The 18,249-nt window shown below is 42.6% G+C and overlaps 1 long non-coding RNA gene across 4 annotated transcripts; it reads right to left on the reverse strand.

Annotated features, from left to right (window-relative positions):
• Positions 1-2,871: 2,871 nt before the first annotated feature.
• LOC132207990 (uncharacterized) lies at positions 2,872-15,090 on the reverse strand. 4 transcript variants are annotated; one of them, XR_009444097.1, is made up of 3 exons: positions 14,722-15,090; positions 13,691-13,832; positions 2,872-9,851 (listed from the first exon to the last, which is right to left on the reverse strand). It is a non-coding gene; the product is annotated as an uncharacterized LOC132207990 (long non-coding RNA). The 4 variants fall into 4 exon arrangements; XR_009444096.1 differs by having other exon boundaries at positions 14,600-15,063; XR_009444094.1 differs by having other exon boundaries at positions 14,261-15,061.
• Positions 15,091-18,249: the final 3,159 nt, after the last annotated feature.

Here is an 18,249-nt window from a genome sequence, read left to right on the forward strand (position 1 = left end):
ATTGAGGCTAGTTGATCACCTGAACATATGTCTGCAAAAAACACACAAATAGTCTCTCAGCAGTGTGAACATATTGATGATTCATCAGTTGCCCAGAACATTTAAAGCACTTCCCACAGTTTGGACATTTAAAAGGTCTCTCGTCAGTGTGAGCAGCTTGTATGCCAGGACTGTGGTTCACCAAGTGAATCCCTCCCCACAATCAAGGCTTGCATTGTGCCAGTCCTGGTAATTAACTAAAACCGTGTCCACACACACAATACGTGTATGCTTTCTCCTTACATGTTCAAAATCTGATAATGTTCTGTTTACAATAAACTGAGGTGTCCATAAGACCCTGGGATTATGCCTGATGTCAGTTTCCCTTTGAGTACACTGTGAAATCAATTTAAAACAGAACAATGCAATGAAGAGAGAGTCCACACAAACACCAGGCTGCCTATGCAATCAGCTCGTAATGAATCTGGTAGTTTGATTAGATTAGACTCCCTACAGTGTGGAAACAGGCCCTTTGGCCCAACAAGCCCACACTGCCCCTTGAAGCATCGGACCCAGACCCATCCCCCTATCACCCACACACCCCTGAACACTCCGGGCAAATTAGCATGGCTAATCCACCAATCCACCTAGCCTGCACATCTTTGGACTGTGGGAGGAAACCGGAACACCTGGAGTAAACCCACACAGCCATGGAGAGAATGTGCAAACTCCGCTCAGACAGTTGCCCGAAGCTGGAATCGAACCCGGGTCCCTGGCACTGTGAGGCTGCAGTGCTAACTACTGAGCCACCGTGCCACCCCGTAGGATTAATGACACACTATTTAAAAAAAAGTGACCACAAAAGCCAGTGATTCACTAATGTCGATCAGGGAACAGAAGCTGCCACCTGGTCTGGACTTATACAAGACTCTGGCGTCTTTGTGAGTGGACAGACAAAGAATGTTGAGAAAGAGGTGAAATACAGGTATTGACTAAATCCACATCTCAATCAGGACTTTGACATCATGTCACAAACCCTTAATCTTCACTGTTGTGAATGTCCAGTGTGGAAGATCTATGGAACACCATCACGGTGAGGACCCCCTCCAAGTCACACATCATCCTGACTTGTTTGAATCCAGTGCAGGATGAACAGCAATTTCCTCCAATTAAACACTGAGACAGCTTCTACACTGACTGCAACCTTCTGTCTAGTAACTGTGTGAAGCTGAACCAGACTGTTCACAACTCTGATGAAATACTTCACACTAAGATGAGCTTTCTCCTGCATCATCACCAAACTAACTGTTTCTATCTCAGTAACATCACCTGACTCCATCCACATCTCAGCTCATCTGCTGCTGAAACCCTATCCATTCTTTGTTACTTCTAGATTTAACTACTCTAACACAGACCGGTCCCCCACATTCAACCTTCCTGTAATGTTGGAGTGATTCAAATCTCTGCTGTCTCATTTCTAGTGTTATTGGCCCAAAGTGCATCCAAGGTGCTAAAAAGATACATCAACAGATCTGTTAAAAGACTATCCAATTTAGCATCGTGATAGTACCATACAGCATGATAAGTTTTTCTCAAAGTGAGAATGGGACCTACTTTCCACAGGACTGTACAGTAGTTACTCTCACCGAATGCTGTTCTGGATAAACGCTGAGGATGAGCTAACATAGGTTTTCCCCTCCCTCTCTCGCACTGTTCTTCCTCATCCCTGTTGTACCATTTTGTTTCTATGTCTCCTGTACACTCAAACATGTCTGTGTAGCTCCTTGAAAAGATAACTTTAATAAAACTTCAAGTATATATTTTTTTTCTTCATGCAGCAAGTCATATGTGTATTGTCTCCTCTTTTCTTGCACTCGCAAAATCCTGCTGAGAAGAAAATGCCAGTTGCTGAAGGAACATTCGCAACAGTGGGATTCAAACCCACATCAATGAAAAGACTGGAGTCTTAATTCAGCACCTTAAGACTGTTCAGCCACAGTAACTGACAAGTCGTGGTCATCCTTATTGTCTTCAATGATGATGTCGCTGCACCAAATTTTAGTCATGGAGCAGGAGAGGCCTCGAGACTGCATTACCATTTCTTAAATCTCTAACAACCTCAACCTCAACACCATTTTTGCCTCAAATCCCTGCAGAGTCTCCAATTTCTCTCAGGTTACCTCTCATGCTTTTCTCTTCTCAAGAAAAGAACTTCTTGCTGTTTAACAGAAAGTGTGAAAGAAACATAGGAGGTCTGGCAATGAGACAAGTGAAATCATGTTAGTTTCAAGATATTTGCACTATTTCTTTCTCTCCGCAGGAATGGCTTCACTAACATCCTACATAATTGTTAAAAATTGTAACAACTATGTAGCAATTAAAGCTAAAATTCGATCTTCTCTCTTAATCATTTGCAGCACCCGCAGAGGACTTTAGACCCATTTCTGTCCTTTTCCATACCCATCCTGAATCGAAAAGAGCGAAAATAACAGACCTGCTGAATTTATCCAGCACATTTTCTGGACATTTTGGGTTTCTAAATTAATTCCCTCAATGTGTCAAATGTCTTAAATGCTTGCTCACAAGGTCTTCGTATCTGCTATTTAAATAGTGCACTGTGAACACTTCAATCATCCATTTTATATGAAACAAGCACACAGTAACTGAACCGTCTTCACGCAAAAATACAAAAATGTATTTCCTTTCTCATCTTTTAAGCCCGTTTGGTTTTTTGTACCATTTAATATGAAGTCTTACAACTGCACCAGAAACCTCTGGTTAAAAAGATTCTGAAAATGTAGTCCGTAACATGAGAATTGGCAAAAGTTGTTGACACACAGAAGAAAGAAAATGTTGTGTGAGATTCAGCAAATAAAGGAACATTTCTTAGACTGTAGCTGAAAAAAATTGGTTTATTGAAACAGACTTTTTCACCATTCGACCGAGTGACTGGAGTTATACAGGGCACTTAAAGATGAGGGCAACAACATCACAAAATTAATTTTGAATGTTAAATCCTGGAGCAAGTACTGAAAATGGATTGCAATGTGAATGAGAAGAATACATTGGAACCTTGGGATTTTCTAAAGCAGTTACCTTTTACTTCCTTGGACTGCAGCGGCGTCAGTGAAAAACCCATTTGTAACCTTATAAAGCAGGATTTGAACATTGACTGTGGAAGGCCAAGTTAACTCAGTTGTTGGAACATACGCTGTTTAAGTGCAGAGTTGTGAGTATGAGCCCAACACTGGGCACCACCTGTTTATTTAGTATTTTCCCTTTGCAAATTCCCTTCCTCCAGCTATTCTTGATGACCCTTACATCCCATGAATCAGCTTAGCGAATCTCTTTTGCACCGCATTCAACGCCAGCATATCCTTTCTTAAATACGAGTAGCTAAACCAATATGGCTTCACCAACATCCAATACAGTTGTTACAAGATGTCCCGATCCTCAAAACACTAACACCTCGCAGTTAAGGCCAAAATTCCATTTACTTTCTTCATAACTTCAGCATCAGTTTAGGACTTTAGACCCATCCTTGTCCTTTTCCATACAAATCCTGAATCGAATAGTTATAATAACTACCTGCAAAATGCTATCCCACTGAAACTTCAACCACTTGCTCAACTTTGTAACCTAAAGTCAAGTCCAGGGCCTTCCCCTTCCTTGTTGGGACTTCTACTTAGTGGCTGAAAAAATGCTCTCCTGGATGTATTTTAAAAATTCTGATAAATCCTTCACATTATGACGACTCCATTAATGTTGAGGAAGTTGAAAGTCTCTGCTACCATAATCCTGCTACTTCTACACTTTCTCAAAATCTGTCTCCTTATTTATTTAAAGGGGTTTTCAAAAATGTCACCTGTCCTTATTGCTGTATAGATTCCCGAAGCAAAATAACAATATTTCCTCCTCCTTTACCACCTCCACTGCCTTGCATGAAGGCCCTGTATCCTGGAATACTGAGCTGCTAACCATGTCCAAGTGACAGCAATGGCTTTATGACCCCACTAATTTGTATCCTCAAATCATCTGCCTTATTCATCTGACTCCAAGCATTAAATACCATTCACCCGTGGCAAACTCGCTTATATCTTAATTGCCCAATGACAATGCCTTCCAGACTCTCTTGTTTCTTCTCTTTTTGGCCATTATTATTTTTGAACATTCTCTGGATTTCAGCCCACTGCTAAACTTTTTACATGACCCCCAACAGTACTGGAAACCCATCCCCAGCTCCCACAAGGATGCAGTTCCCATTCCAGTTTAGGTGTAACCGCTGTGTGTAATTCTACTCTTCCTGCTGAAGGACGGATGTTGTAAAACTTCAAAAGGTTCAGAAAAGAATTGTAATGGTTATTATTGTAATAGTGTACCATTAGTACACTAAGTTTCAAGCATTTTGGGATGACTCGGTTCCCAGTTGCTCATATGAAATGTACTGACTGTCATTGAGTGAAAAATAAAAACCACAGGTTCCTCGCACTTGTTGGAGGTGAGGATAGAGGAGATAGGCTCTCCATCTCCCCTTTCAAAATAAATTAGTCTGCTTTTGAGATAAAGATCCAATGCACAGTAGTTTTAATAAAATTTATATCATTTTTTCTCCCAACAAGGTAACCAGACATGTGGTGTTTTCAAACATCATGAGAAACAAGCCCAGATAACATGACTTGAATACAGATAATACGAGCAACAAAAATTCCTACAGATTCTTGGGAACTCATTGGTGTTTAACCACAGTGGCTCAGCGGTTAGCACTGCTGCCTCACAGTGCCAGGGACCTGGATTTGATTCCACCCTTGGGCAACCGAGTGTGTGGTTGTTGGCATATTCTCCCTGTGGCTGCGTGGGTTTCCTCTAGGTGCTCTGGTTTCCTCCCACGTGCTGGTTAGTGGATTCGCCAAGCTAAATTGCCCAGAGTGTTCAGTGATGCGTACATTAGGTGGGCTACGGGGAGATGTGTCTGGGTGGGATGCTCTGAGGTTTTGTGTGGAATTCTTGGGCCGAAGGGCCTGTTTCCATACTGTAGGAATACTCCGAATTCTATGAAAACCCGTCCTAATGAACTAGGGAATCCCTTTTCACACACTGCGGGTGGATTGTCTTTACCCAGTGTGAATGTGTTGATCTACAGCAATAAAACGTTATCATTTTCAAAACCTACTCTACAGTTACGTATTTGTTATTGAGATTAATGCGAAAGGACTAATAAATTAAACGCCATTTATTTCAATGCCAGAGGCCTAACAGCTAAGGCAGAGGAACTCAGGGCAAGATTGGAAACATGAAACTGGGTTATCATTGCAATTACAGAGGCAAGGCTCAGAGGTGGACAGGGCTGCCAGCTTAATGTTCTAAGATATAGTTCCTATAGAAAGGATAGAAAGTCGAAGGGGGAGGGGGAAGCAAAGCAAGAGAGGAGGGAAAAGTGGCATTTTTGAGCAAGGATAACATTACGGCGTTACTTAGGCAGGATATATCTGAGAATACATCCAGGGAAGTTATTTGGGTGGAACTGAGAAATAAGAAAGGGATGATCACCTTATTGGGATTATACTATAGCCACCCCCATTAGTCAGCAGGAATCTGACAAATAATTTTGAAAGAAGTTATCTGGAAGAATAACAGGGTGGTGATGGAAGGGATTTTAACTTTCCAAACAGACTGGGAATTCCATGGTCTAAAAGGCTTGGATGGAGCGGAGTTTGCTGAGAGTGTAGAGGAAAATGTTTTGATTCAGTATGTGATGTACCGACTACAGAAGGTGCAAAACTTGACCTGCTGTTGGCAAATAAAGCAGGACAGGTGACTAGGGTATCAGCAGGGGAGGACTTTGGGGCCAGTGACCATAATTCTATTAGTTTTAAAATAGTGATGGAAAAGAGTAGACCGGATCTGAAAGTTAAAGCTCTATATTGGAGGAAGGCCAATTTTAATGGTATTACACAAGAGCTTTCAAAAGTTGATTGGGGCAGATGTTCGCAGGTAAAACAGAAAGTTAGAAAGTGGGAAGCCTTCAAAAAAAAGAGATAACGAGAGTTCAGGGACAGTATACTCCTGTTCGGGTGAAGGACAATGCTGGTAGGTATAGGGAATTCTGGATGACTAGAGAAATCAAGGTTTTGGTCAAGAAAAACGAGGAAGGACATGTCAGGTATAGACAGCAGAGATCGAGTGAATGCTTACAAGAGTATAATGACAATAGTATACTTAAGAGGGAAATTAGTAGGGCAAAAAGGGAACATGAGGTAACTTAGGCAAATAGTATTAAGGAAAATCCAGTGGGATTCTACAAATAGATTAAGAACAAAAAGGATAACGATGGAGAGATAGGGCCCCTTAAAAAGCAGCAATGCCTCCTATGTGTGGAATTGCAAGAAATGGGGAATATAATAAAACAAGTATTATGCATCAGTATTTACTACAGAAAAGGATATGGAAGATATGGACTGTGGGGAAATAAATAGCAACATCTTGAAAATTATCCATATTACAGAGGTAGTGATGCTTAAAACGTATAAAAGTGGATAAATTCCTGGGACCTGATCAGGTGTATCCGAGAACTCGGAGGGAAGCTAGGCAAGTGATTGCTGGGCCCCTTGCTGAGATATTTGTATCATCGATAGTCACAGGTGAGGGACCAGAAGTTGGCTAATGTGGTGCCACTATTTAAGAAAGGTGCTAAGTAAAATCCAGGGAACTATAGGCCAGTGAGCCTGATATTAGTGGTGGGAAAGTCGTTCTAGGAATCCTGAGGGATAGTACTTGAAATATTTGGAAAGGGAAGGACTGATTAGGGATAATCAACATGGCTGTGTGTGTGGGAAATCATGTCTCACTGACTTGATTTTTTTTGATGGAGGAACAAAGAGGATTGAGTAGCGCAAAGAGGTGGATGTGTTCTATATGGATGTCACTAAGGCGTTTGACAAGGTTCCTCATAGTAGACTGATTAGCAAGGTCAGATCAGATGGAATACAGAGAGAACCAGTCATTTGGAAACAGATCTGACTTGAAGGTAGAAGACGGAGTGCTGGTGGAGGGTTGCTTTGTCGACTGGAGGCCTGTGACCAGTGGTGTGTCATTTATAAAGATGATTTGGATGTGAATGTAGGAGTTATAGTTACTAAGTACCAATCCTTGCAGCATACTGCAGGTCAAAGGCCTTTCCAAATGGCCAGCTCTCCCTGGATTCCATGTGATCTAACCTTGTTAATCAGTCGACCATGAGGAATATCGAAAACATCCACCGCTCTGCCATCAATCTTGTTTCTAACTTCTTCAAAAAAACTCAATCAAGTTAGTAAGGCATAATTTCCTATGGACAAAGCCATGTCAACTATTCCCCATTCAGTCCACGCTTTCCAAATATATGTAAATCCTATCCCTCAGAATTCCCTCCAACAACTTACCCACAACTGACATCAGGCTCACTAAAAGTTTATTGTTCCCTGGTTTTATGTTACCACCTTTCTTAAACAATGGCACCAGATTAGCCAACCTCCAGTGTAACAGCTCACCTATGACTGTCAATGGTGCAAATATCTGAGCAAGGGGCCCAATCGCAAGCCTAGCTTCCCGCAAAGTTCGAGAATACACCTGAAGAGGTCCTGGGGATTTATCCACCTTTATGCTCTGTATGGCATCCAGCACCACCTCCTCTACAACATGGAACTTTTCAAGATACACATTCATTTCTCTAAGTTCTTTAGCTTTTGTATCCTTTATCACAGTAAATACTGATGTAAAATACTTTTTTGTATCTCACCCATCTCGTGCATTCCCACACATAGGCGGTCTTACTGTGCTTTTAAGAAGCATAGTAGTGTCAAAATTGGCCTCATTTAAAACTTTGACTCTTCGACCAAAGTCTATCCTTTTCCATAATTATTTTAAAACTAATAGAGATATAATCATAGGCCCCAAAATATTGTCCCCCCTGCTGACCCCTCAGTCACCTGCCCTACCTTATTTCCCAAGAGAAGATCAAGTTTTGAGCAGGGACTAATGACACCAGTACAAACAGCCCAAAGATCAAAGTTCATTCCTTGATTTAAGGGCAAAATCCTTCAAATGTGGTTGTGGTGAACTTGCTGGTGTGTTAACAGTTGGGATGATTGAGTGAATCCCTTTCCACACATAGAACAAGTGAATGGTCTGTCCCCAGAGTGAACTCGCTGGTGTCTCAGCAGGTTGGTTGAGTGAGCAAATCCCTTCCCATACTCGGAACATGTGAACAGTCTGTCCCCACTGTGAACTCGTTGGTGTTTCAGCAGGTTGCTTGACTGAGTGAATCCCAGCCCACAATCAGAGCAAATGAACAGTTTCTCCCCAGTGTGACTGCATTGGTGCATTTCCAGCTGGGATGGGTAAATAAATCCCTTCCCACAATCCCCACATTACCACAGTCTCTCCCCAGTGTGACCGTGCTGGTGTTTGGGCATTTCAGATGAATCTTCACAGAATCTTCGACACACAGACAATACGCATTTCTCCCTGGTGTGAACAGTGCTTCTTCCTTTAATGTTCAAAATCCTGAGATAATTAGGTTACGACAAACAGATTGAGTGTCAGATCTGGATGTGGTTTTGTTTGATTTCTCTGAATGCAATCACAATTTCAAACTGAAGAAAAAAAAAGTAGAGAGAGAGAGAGAAACCAGAAGAACACACACAAAGATTGTCAAACTCAGAAATTAATCTGATCAATTGTGGATGCAACACTGAGGGGCACTGCTGGATTATCAGTAAAACTGAACTGGTTCATTAATGTCCTTCAGGGAAGGGAAACAGTCAGCGTTTGTCCAAAACTACAAAAAGAGATAGAGTTTGGACAGACATGAAGGGCAGGCATTTTATTCATCTGAAAATGAATCCAATTCCTGTTTTCTCTCCATACCCTCTGATCCTTCTGAAGGACTAAGATGCAGAAAAATACCTGAAATCTGAAATAAAAACAGAAAATGATAGAGATACTCAGCAGATCTGGCAGCATCTGAAATGGTGATAGATGCAGGAACCATTGCAATCTTGAAGAAGTGTTGAGATGATCATCCACTGCACCAAAATACAGGTTACACACCGAGTGCCAGAAAACGGGCCTAGCTTCAATAGGTGCTTGATGGCCAGCACCGATACAATGGGGACATTGTTGAACACAATGTTACCCGAGTGTCTGACCCCATTTAGTTCCGTGTTTCTCTCCTATTCTCTTTTAGGAAACAGGCAGCAGCAAGTAGTGAAGAATGCAAATGATATTTCGGCCTTCATTGTGAGAGGATTCGAGTACAGGAAGAGGGATATCTTTCTATAAGGGCCTTGGTGAGACCACACCTGGAGTCATGTGCACCTTTGTTCTCCTTTCCAGAGGAAGGATGGCCTGGCTACTGAATGATCGTAAAGAAGGTTCACCAGACCAATTCCTGGGATCACAGGACTGATGTATGAAAAGAGATTTGATCTTGATTAATCCTTCTTTCTTTTAATCTTTCAGCCACCGACAACATCATGAACTAATTTCAAATCCCATTTGCTGATTTGAGTCTTTTACTGCTAAAGCTATACTTTGGTTCCCATTCCCCTGTCATACGAGTTTAAATCCTCACCAGTGGAACTAGCAAAAGCATCAACAAGAATATCTGTCCCAGCTCTGCCCAGGACAATTGTTCAAGCTTGTGCATGTCCCACCTTCCCCAGAAACAAACAAACAGTCTCAATGCCTCAGGAATCCAAACCTTTTAAGTTATAGCTCCAGCCATGCACTCATCTCATCTGTCCTCTTATGCTTTTACTAGCACATGCATTGTAGCAGCTCACACTGTTACGGGATTAGATCACGAAAGGTCCTGTGGGGGGTATAAAAGAGTCCTGTTGAGAAGGAACATTAGGGAATTTACTTGGGTTTCTGTAAACAGACAGTTCAAAACACATAAGCATTTTAACAAGAGGCAGTTTTTAAAGGCCTGGTTCAGCCACAATCACAAGTTTGTTACTTAATAAAAAGTAGAAGCAAAAGTCTGATCCTACAGCATTCTGAACTGTTTAGGTAATTGTAACCAGAAATGCAAACAACCAATTAACATGAAATGGTTAGCTGAATTCCTTGAGCAAATGTTTGTCAGCAATAAAAGCAGCTCACTGTATCATTATGGAAGGAAAAGCAATAAATGGCGTAAACACAACCTCGAAAAGACCAACAACATAGGAAGGGGCAAAGGAAGATTATAAAGAGAGAAGTCAGGGCTGCAGAGAGATAAAACAATTGAAATGTAGATACGGATAATTTGAATAAATTCTTACATCCAAAGATCAAGGGAAGAGTGACAAAGATAGATTACAAAATCCGAAATGAAGATATGGTTCGTGCCTTAGTTATTTGTGAAATCTGAACAAATTTTGTTTCATGGCTTGGTAAAGCTCTAAAGTGACTGAATTTCACACTCAGTGGAACTGGAATAGATGCTTTTTATTAAAACAAGAAAGTAATAATGGAAAGCGCTTAGAGTAGAAAATGAAACTTCAGTTTAAAAATCATTTACAGAATGCAAATCGTTGGGATTGTAAACTGCAGCAGCAAGTCAGAAACACTGTTTGATCTTTTAAGCTGAAGTAAGAGAGGGATTTTTCCACAATTTGTCAACTGTATTACAAAATTGTAGTCACTTTATATCAGAGTTGAGTTTAAAAGACTTAATCACAATTCCTAACAATCCACACTACAGTTAGTAGAGAATTTGGAAAAGTTCTTAGTGATAAGATACCATTTTGGTTTTTGGCAAAAAAATGTGGTGCAGCTGGCAAATGTCTGAGGAGGAATATAACTGTCAAAAGCATTGTAAGGTCCCAAAGACAGACGAAGTAGTTTTCGAGCTAACCTCAGGAGATTATAGAAGGGTTTAGGACTGAACATAGTGTTGTCCACGATTGTTTGAACATAGGACATAGAACATTACAGCACAGTACAGGCCCTTCGGCCCTTGATGTTGTGCCGACCTGTCATACCGATCTCAAGCCCGTCTAACCTACACTATTCCATGTACGTCCATATGCTTATCCAATGACACCCTAAATGTACCTAAAGTTGGCGAATCTACTACCGTTGCAGGCAAAGCGTTCCATTCCCTTACTACTCTCTGAGTAAAGAAACTACCTCTGGCATCTGTCCTATATCTTTCACCCCTCAATTTAAAGCTATGCCCCCTCGTACTCGCCGTCACCATCCTAGGAAAATGGTTTGCTTACTGGATTGGGTATATTGATTTGGGGTGTGTGGCTAACAATGACAACAATATTGCATGTAAATAACACCTAGCGAATGGAATAAAAATATCACAATCAGCCAGGGAAAGTTTGAGTGTCACTGTCCACTCTTCCAATCTGAGCGTATTTAAGAGGGGAATTAGGCCTCATGTGAAAGCCAGGTTTGGAGTGGACTCTGGCCTCTCCCACACATGCGGTAACAGAGCTCTGAATAAAGGTCACTTGTACAACTGAACACAACACAAACTTCTCCCGACAACAATGTGGCACTGGGTGTAAGCTTGACAATGCTACATTTGAGATCTCGTATTTTAGTGTATCTCTTAACTTCCTATCTTCAGCTTTCAGGTCCTCCTCCCTTGGTTTTCCTATGTCACTGGTACAATCGGATGTTCACCCTCCCACTCCAGAATGTCCTGAAGCTGCTCCATGTCATTGCTAATCCTGGCACCAGGGAGGCAACATACCATCCTGGATTCATGTCTCTCTCTATCCCTTACTATCGAATCCCCTGTCTCTACAGTCATATTTATCGTTTCCCTCCCCTTCTATGCAGCGGAGTCACTCCGAGTGCCATGAACCCGACTGATGCTGCTTCCCGAGTGGCCACCCCAACATCCCCCACCTCCCTCGAACAGTACCCAAAACAGTATATCTATTTGAGGGGGATGACTCTAGCACTTCCTTTCTGAGCCTTTTACGTGTCTGATGGTCACCCATTCCCTTGCTGTCTGTGTAATCTTCACCTGCTGCGTGACCAATCTGTTGAGAATGCGACCACAACGTTCTCAGTTACCATGGATGCTCCATACTGACTGCACCCACAGCTCAAGCTCTGAAAAGCAGTTAACTAGTAGCTGCAGATGGACACACTTCCTGCACAAATAGCCAATAGGGACACTGGTAATGTCCCGGAGTTTAATGCGGAAAACTGTGAGGTGATTCACGTTGGAAGGAGTAACAGGAATACAGAGTACTGGGCTAATGGTAAGATTCTTGGTAGTGTGGATGAGCAAAGAGATCTCGGTGTCCATGTACATAGATCCCTGAAAGTTTCCACAAGTTGATAGGGTTGTTAAGAAGGTGTACAATGTGTTCGTTTTTACTGATCGAGGGATTGAGTTTCAGAACCATGAGGTCATATTGCAGCCGTACGAAACTCTGGTGCGGCCGCACTTGGAGTTCTGGTCACCGCATCACAGGAAGGATGTGCAAGCATTGGAAAGGGTGCACAGGAGATTTACCAGAATGTTGCCTGGTATCGAGGGAAGGTCTTATGAGGAAAGGTTGAGGGACTTTAGGCTGTTTTCGTTAAAGAGAAGGTTCAGAGGTGACCTAATAGAGACATACAAGATGATATGAGGATTAGATAGGGTGGACACTGAGATCCTTTTTCCTCAGATGGAGCTGGCTAGCACGAGGGGTATAGCATTAGATTGACGGGTCATAGATATCGTACAGATGTCAGACATAGGTTCTTTACTCAGAGTAATAAGGGCGTGCAATGCCCTGCCTGCAACAGTAGTAGACTCGCCAAGTTTAAGGGCATTTAAGTGGTCATTGGATAAACATATGGATGATAATGGAATAGTGTAGGTTAAATGGGCTTCAGTGTGGTTTCACAGGTCGACACAACATCAAGAGCCTATGTTCTATTGTGCAAGAGGAGCACACCACAGATGTGATGTCTTCTGTTATGACTTCTCTCCAGATTAAACCAGTTTCTGCCTTAAAAAGAATTTAATTAAGCTAGGTCCTCCTCCTTCATTTCAAACATTACTATTATAAACCTAAAGCCCCTAACTTTATTTAAGCTAATACATACTTTAAAAACTGTAAGAAAGTTCTTTACGGTATCAAATATCAATTTGAGAGACTTTCTGAACTGCCCAAACTGAGACTGAGCATCACACTCAATCTTTCAGTTTCACTTTCTGTTTCACCCAACTCCAAAGCACTCTCACTTAGCCAAGCAGTACTCACAGTGCAGCCTTTTCATTTTCATTGTCTGCTCACACCCACTCTGATCTCAGCCTCCCATACTGTTTCAACACAGCTCAATGGAAGCTCAGGGAACAGCATCTTCACATTAAATGCAGTAATTTATAACCCTCAGGAATCAACACAGACTTCAGTTTCAGGATCAATGGAGTTGTCAGGAAATGGAAGATTCCACCTGGAGGGGTGCTGGAATTTGTGCCCATAAGGAATTTTAAAAGGAAGTTTGCAGGTATTCAAGAATGAAAAATGTATGGATTAAAATCATGAAGTAGGCGATTGGGACTAAATATGGCAGTTCTTTAAAAGAGACGAGGTGTTGTTTGGACAAATCTACCCCTCTCAGGCCAATATCTCCTTTCTCAGCTGCAGGATATAGAACTGAACACTTATCCCAGGGGTGATCAAACCAAAAATTTGAATATCCTGCTTTCAAGTTACAAACTTACCAGGAATATTCTCCCACGCATAGAATGGTTAAACCTCTTCCCTTTCCCAGTTAAGTGTCAATGATACTCAGATCCTGATCACTCCGCTTAATGGAGAACATGCTTTGTGATCCTGGTCTGCAAATTATTCTCAATAAATATCCTGTAAAGCAAATCCACAAGAGACAAATAACGGTCAGCCCTGGACAGAAATCCAGAAAACACAACAAGATTGTCTGGAAAAGGCAAACATTTCTCTTGGTTTCTGTTAGTTATGTATAAATCCTCCTCTTCAAAGCACCCTGCTCCCCCACACAGAAAAATGCAGAGGTAAAATACACCCATTATTAGAGACTGAGGAAGTCAGACATTAATAAATTTGACCAGGGAGCACAAGGGGACTCAGAGCACTTTCAGTGATTTGATCCCAATCATATGAATACTGGGCAAACGGATATGCTTTAATAGATCATAATATTTAAAGCAGGACTTCCTACAGTGAGAGTGCAACAGGTAACATGAAGTTCTAAGCAAGGGTTAGCGGATCCGAAACGTTATTTTTTTTTCTTTCACAGATGCTACCAAACCTACTGAGCTTTTCCAGCAACTTTGTTTTTGAACATGCAGTTCTGAACGCGTTTTCGGCATTTCTCCTCCATTAAATATCTAACGTATAACTTGCAGCAATTTATACTGCCTGAAGCCAGTACTCCGCCAGTGTCAAAAGTCCTTCCCAGGAAATACACGCCATGTCTCACAGTCTGGGAAAGAAGTCCAGAAAAACAAAAACAAACATTTCTCTTGTCTTAATCTCCTCTCCCAAACAAGAAAGGCTGCGCTTGCGTTCCACTGCAGATTGCCACCTATAAATATGGCGATCCCGCATGAGTCCCGAAGATCATTGCCCCTAATAAAGATGGTGGCAATTACCTCTGCCTATCGCAGCCTCAGGTCCGCAGCAGTTTTTTCGTTTGCTGCAAAACACGGGGCCGGCATGTTAAAATTTGTTTTCTGACATGCATCAACGGCTATTAAAGCCTCTCAGTCATTACCGAAAGTATTTCCCTCCCGTTTTTTTGCAGCTTTCCTTTTTGTCCCGTGTACTGTACTTTCGGCAAGCAGCTAACCTTCAGTCGCAGAGATATTGCGCCTCCGGACAAAGACGATCACGTGATTTTCAAACAGACAAACATCTCACTCGCTCTGATTGGTTGGAGGATAGGCCGCTTCCATTGGGGCCTCCAAGCCCCGCGCCGTGCTCCGATTGAACCAAAGCTGACATCGCTCACAGGGAGACAGCAATAGCTGCAGGTGCTGGAGTCAAGGATGACACAGTGTGAGGCTGGAGGGACACAGCGAGCCAGGCACCATCAGAGGAGCAGGAAAGTTAATGGTTCAGGACCCTTCTTCAGAAATGGGGCGGCGGGGGGGGGGGAGGATGGGAGCTGAGACATAAACAGAGTCGGGGCTGGGGAAAGTAGGTGGGAAGGTGATAGGCGAGTGCAGGTAGTCAGTGGTGAAGATTTTTCCTGCTGTTCATTAGCTCTGTGAGTGATGGTGAGGGTTCATCCCGAGATGGGTAAAAAAAGGGCCATTCCTGATTCTCCTAATGTACGGCAAAACAGCTTGTATTTTATGGAAACTTTTACTCTGTCATTTTCCTCGATGTTTTGGCTGTTTCAGAGACTTGGATAGAGCAGGGTCAGGAATGGATGTTGCAAGTTCCAGGGTTTAGATCTTTCATTGAGGTCAGGGAAGATGGTAAAAGAGGGGGAGGTGTGGCTTTGTTAGCCAAGGACAGTACAACGGTGGCTGAAAGAACTTTTGATGAGGTGGTATGGGCTGAGATCAGAAACAGGAGAGGAGAGGTCACACTGCTGGGAGTTTTTTATAGGCCCCCGCAAAGTTCCAGGGATGTGGAGGAGTGGATTGGCAAAATGATTCTGGGCAGGAGTGAAAAGAACAGGGTGGTCATTATGGCAGATATTAACTTCCCTGACATTGAATGGAAATGCTATAACTCTAGAATGTTGAATGCATCAGTTTTTGTCCAATGTGTGCAGGAGGGTTTCCTGACTCGGTATGTCGAAGGGCCGACAAGAGGGGAGGCCACACTGGATCTGGTACTTGGTAATGAACCAGGCCAGGTGTTTGATTTAGTGGTAGGTGAGCACTTTGGACAGAGTGACCATAATTTGGTTATGTTTACTGTAGCAATGGAAAGGTTTAGGAGTATGCCACAGGGCAAGAGTTATAGATTGGGGAAGGGCAATTATAATGCGATTAGGCAAGACTTAGGAGGCATAGAATGGGTTAGCAAAATGCAAGGGATGGGGACAATCGAAATGTGGAGCTGGTTTATGGAACAGATATTGCTGTCCTTAATAAGTATGTCCCTGTCAGGCAGGGAGGAAGCGATAAGGTAAGGGAACTGTGGTTTACGAAAGAAATTGTATCTCTTGTTAAGCAGAAGAGGGAGGCATATGTGACGATGAGACAAGATGGTTCAGATGAGGCGATGGAGAGTTACAGATTAGCTAGTAAGGATTTAAAGAGAGAGTTAAGAAGAGCAAGGAAGGGACATGAGCAGACATTGGCAGGTAGAATAAAGGAGAACCCTAAAGCGTTCTATAGGTATGTGAGGAATAAGACGATGTCTCGGGGAGGAATAGGGCCAGTCAAAGACAGAAGTGGGAAGTTGTGTGTGGACCCTGTGGAGATTGGAGAGGTGCTAAATGATTATTTCTCATCTGTTTTCACTGAGAAACAGGAGAATATTGTAGAGGAGGTGACTGAGTTACGGGCTACTAGAATTGAAAGGATTAAGGTTAGTAAGGAGGAGGTGTGATCAATTCTAGAAGGTGTGAAGTAGATAAATCCCCTGGGCCAGATGGGATTTTTCTGAGGATTGTCTGGGAAGCCAGAGAGGAGGTGGCGGAGTCTTTGGCCTTGATCTTTGAGTCCTCATTATCTACAGGTTCAGTACCAGAGGTCTGGAGAATTGCAAATGTGCCCTTGTTCAAGAAGGGCAGTGGGGCTGACCCAGGTAATTATCGACGTGTGAGCCTTACATCTGTTGTAGGAAACATTTTGGGAAGGATTATAAGAGATAGGATTTATTATCATCTAGCAAGCAACAATTTGATTGGAGATAGTCAGCATGGATTCGTCAAGGGCAGGTTGTGACTCCCAAAACTCATTGAGTTTTTTGAGAAGGTGACCAAGCATGTGGATGAGGGAAGGGCAGTTGACGTGGTGTACATGGACTTCAGTAAAGCCTTTGATAAGGTTCCACATGGTAGGCTATTGAAGAGAATACAGAGACACGGGATTGAGGGAGAATTAGCAGTTTGGATTAGAAACTGGCGTTCTGTAAGAAGGCAATGAGTGGTGGTTGATGGAAAATATTCAGCCTGGAGTCCAGTTACTAGTGGTGTGCCTCAAGGATTTGTTTTCGGACCACTGCTGTTTGTCATTTTTATAAATGACTTGGACGCAGGCATAGGTGGATGGGTTAGTAAATTTGCAGATGACACTAAAGTCAGTGGAGTGGTGGACAGTGTGGAAGAATGTTGCGGGTTGCAGGGAGACTTGGATAAACTGCAGAATTGGGCTGGAAGGTGGCAAATGGAGTTTAATATGGATTAAATGTGAGGTGATTCACTTTGGCAAGAATAATAGGAAGGCAGAATACCGGGTCAATGGAAAGATTCTTGGTAGTGTGGCTGTGCAGAGGGATCTTGGTGCCCATGTACTAAGATCCCTGAAAGTTGCCACCCAGGTTGATAGTGCTGTTAAGAAGGCTTACGGTGTATTAGGTTTTATTGGTAGAGGGACTGAGTTCCGGAGCCATGATGTCATGCTGCAACTGTAGAAAATGCTAGTGTGGCCTCGTTTGGAATATTGCGTGCAATTCTGGTCGCCCCATTACAGGAAGGATGTGGAATCATTGGAAAAGGTGCAGAGGAGATTTACCAGGATGTTGCCTGGTCTGGAGCATAGGCCCTATGAAGAAAGGCTGAGGGACTTGGGTCTGTTCTCTCATTGGAGAGAAGGAGGCTAAGAGGGGATTTAATAGAGACATACAAGATGTTCGGAGGATTAAATAGGGTGGACAGTGAGAGCCTTTTTCCGAGGATGATGACTTCAGCTTGTACAAGGGGACATAGCTACAAATTGAGGGGTGTTAGATTTAAGACAGATGTCAGAGGCAGGTTCTTTACTCAGAGAGTGGTAAGGGCATGGAACACCCTGCCTGCCAGTGTAGTTAACTCAGCCACATTAGGGACATTTAAACAGTCCTTGGATAAGCATATGGATAATGATGGGGTAGTATAGGGCAAGGGGCTTAGATTAGTTCACAAGTCGGCGCAACATCGAGGGCCGAAAGGTCTGTTCTGTGCTGCATTGTTCTACGTTCTATGTTCGAGGTGCTTCACAGATGAGCAAAACATCGATTAAAGATATCAATTTTACGATGTATCATAAAGAATAAGAGAGGTTTAGGGAGGAAATTCCGTAGTTTGGGTTGTCAGCAGCTCCAACCCTGGAGTGTTGTAAGTGGGGTGGGTCAGAAAAAT

This window comes from Stegostoma tigrinum, unplaced genomic scaffold, assembly GCF_030684315.1.
Source record: "Stegostoma tigrinum isolate sSteTig4 unplaced genomic scaffold, sSteTig4.hap1 scaffold_238, whole genome shotgun sequence".
Taxonomy (NCBI): domain Eukaryota; kingdom Metazoa; phylum Chordata; class Chondrichthyes; order Orectolobiformes; family Stegostomatidae; genus Stegostoma; species Stegostoma tigrinum.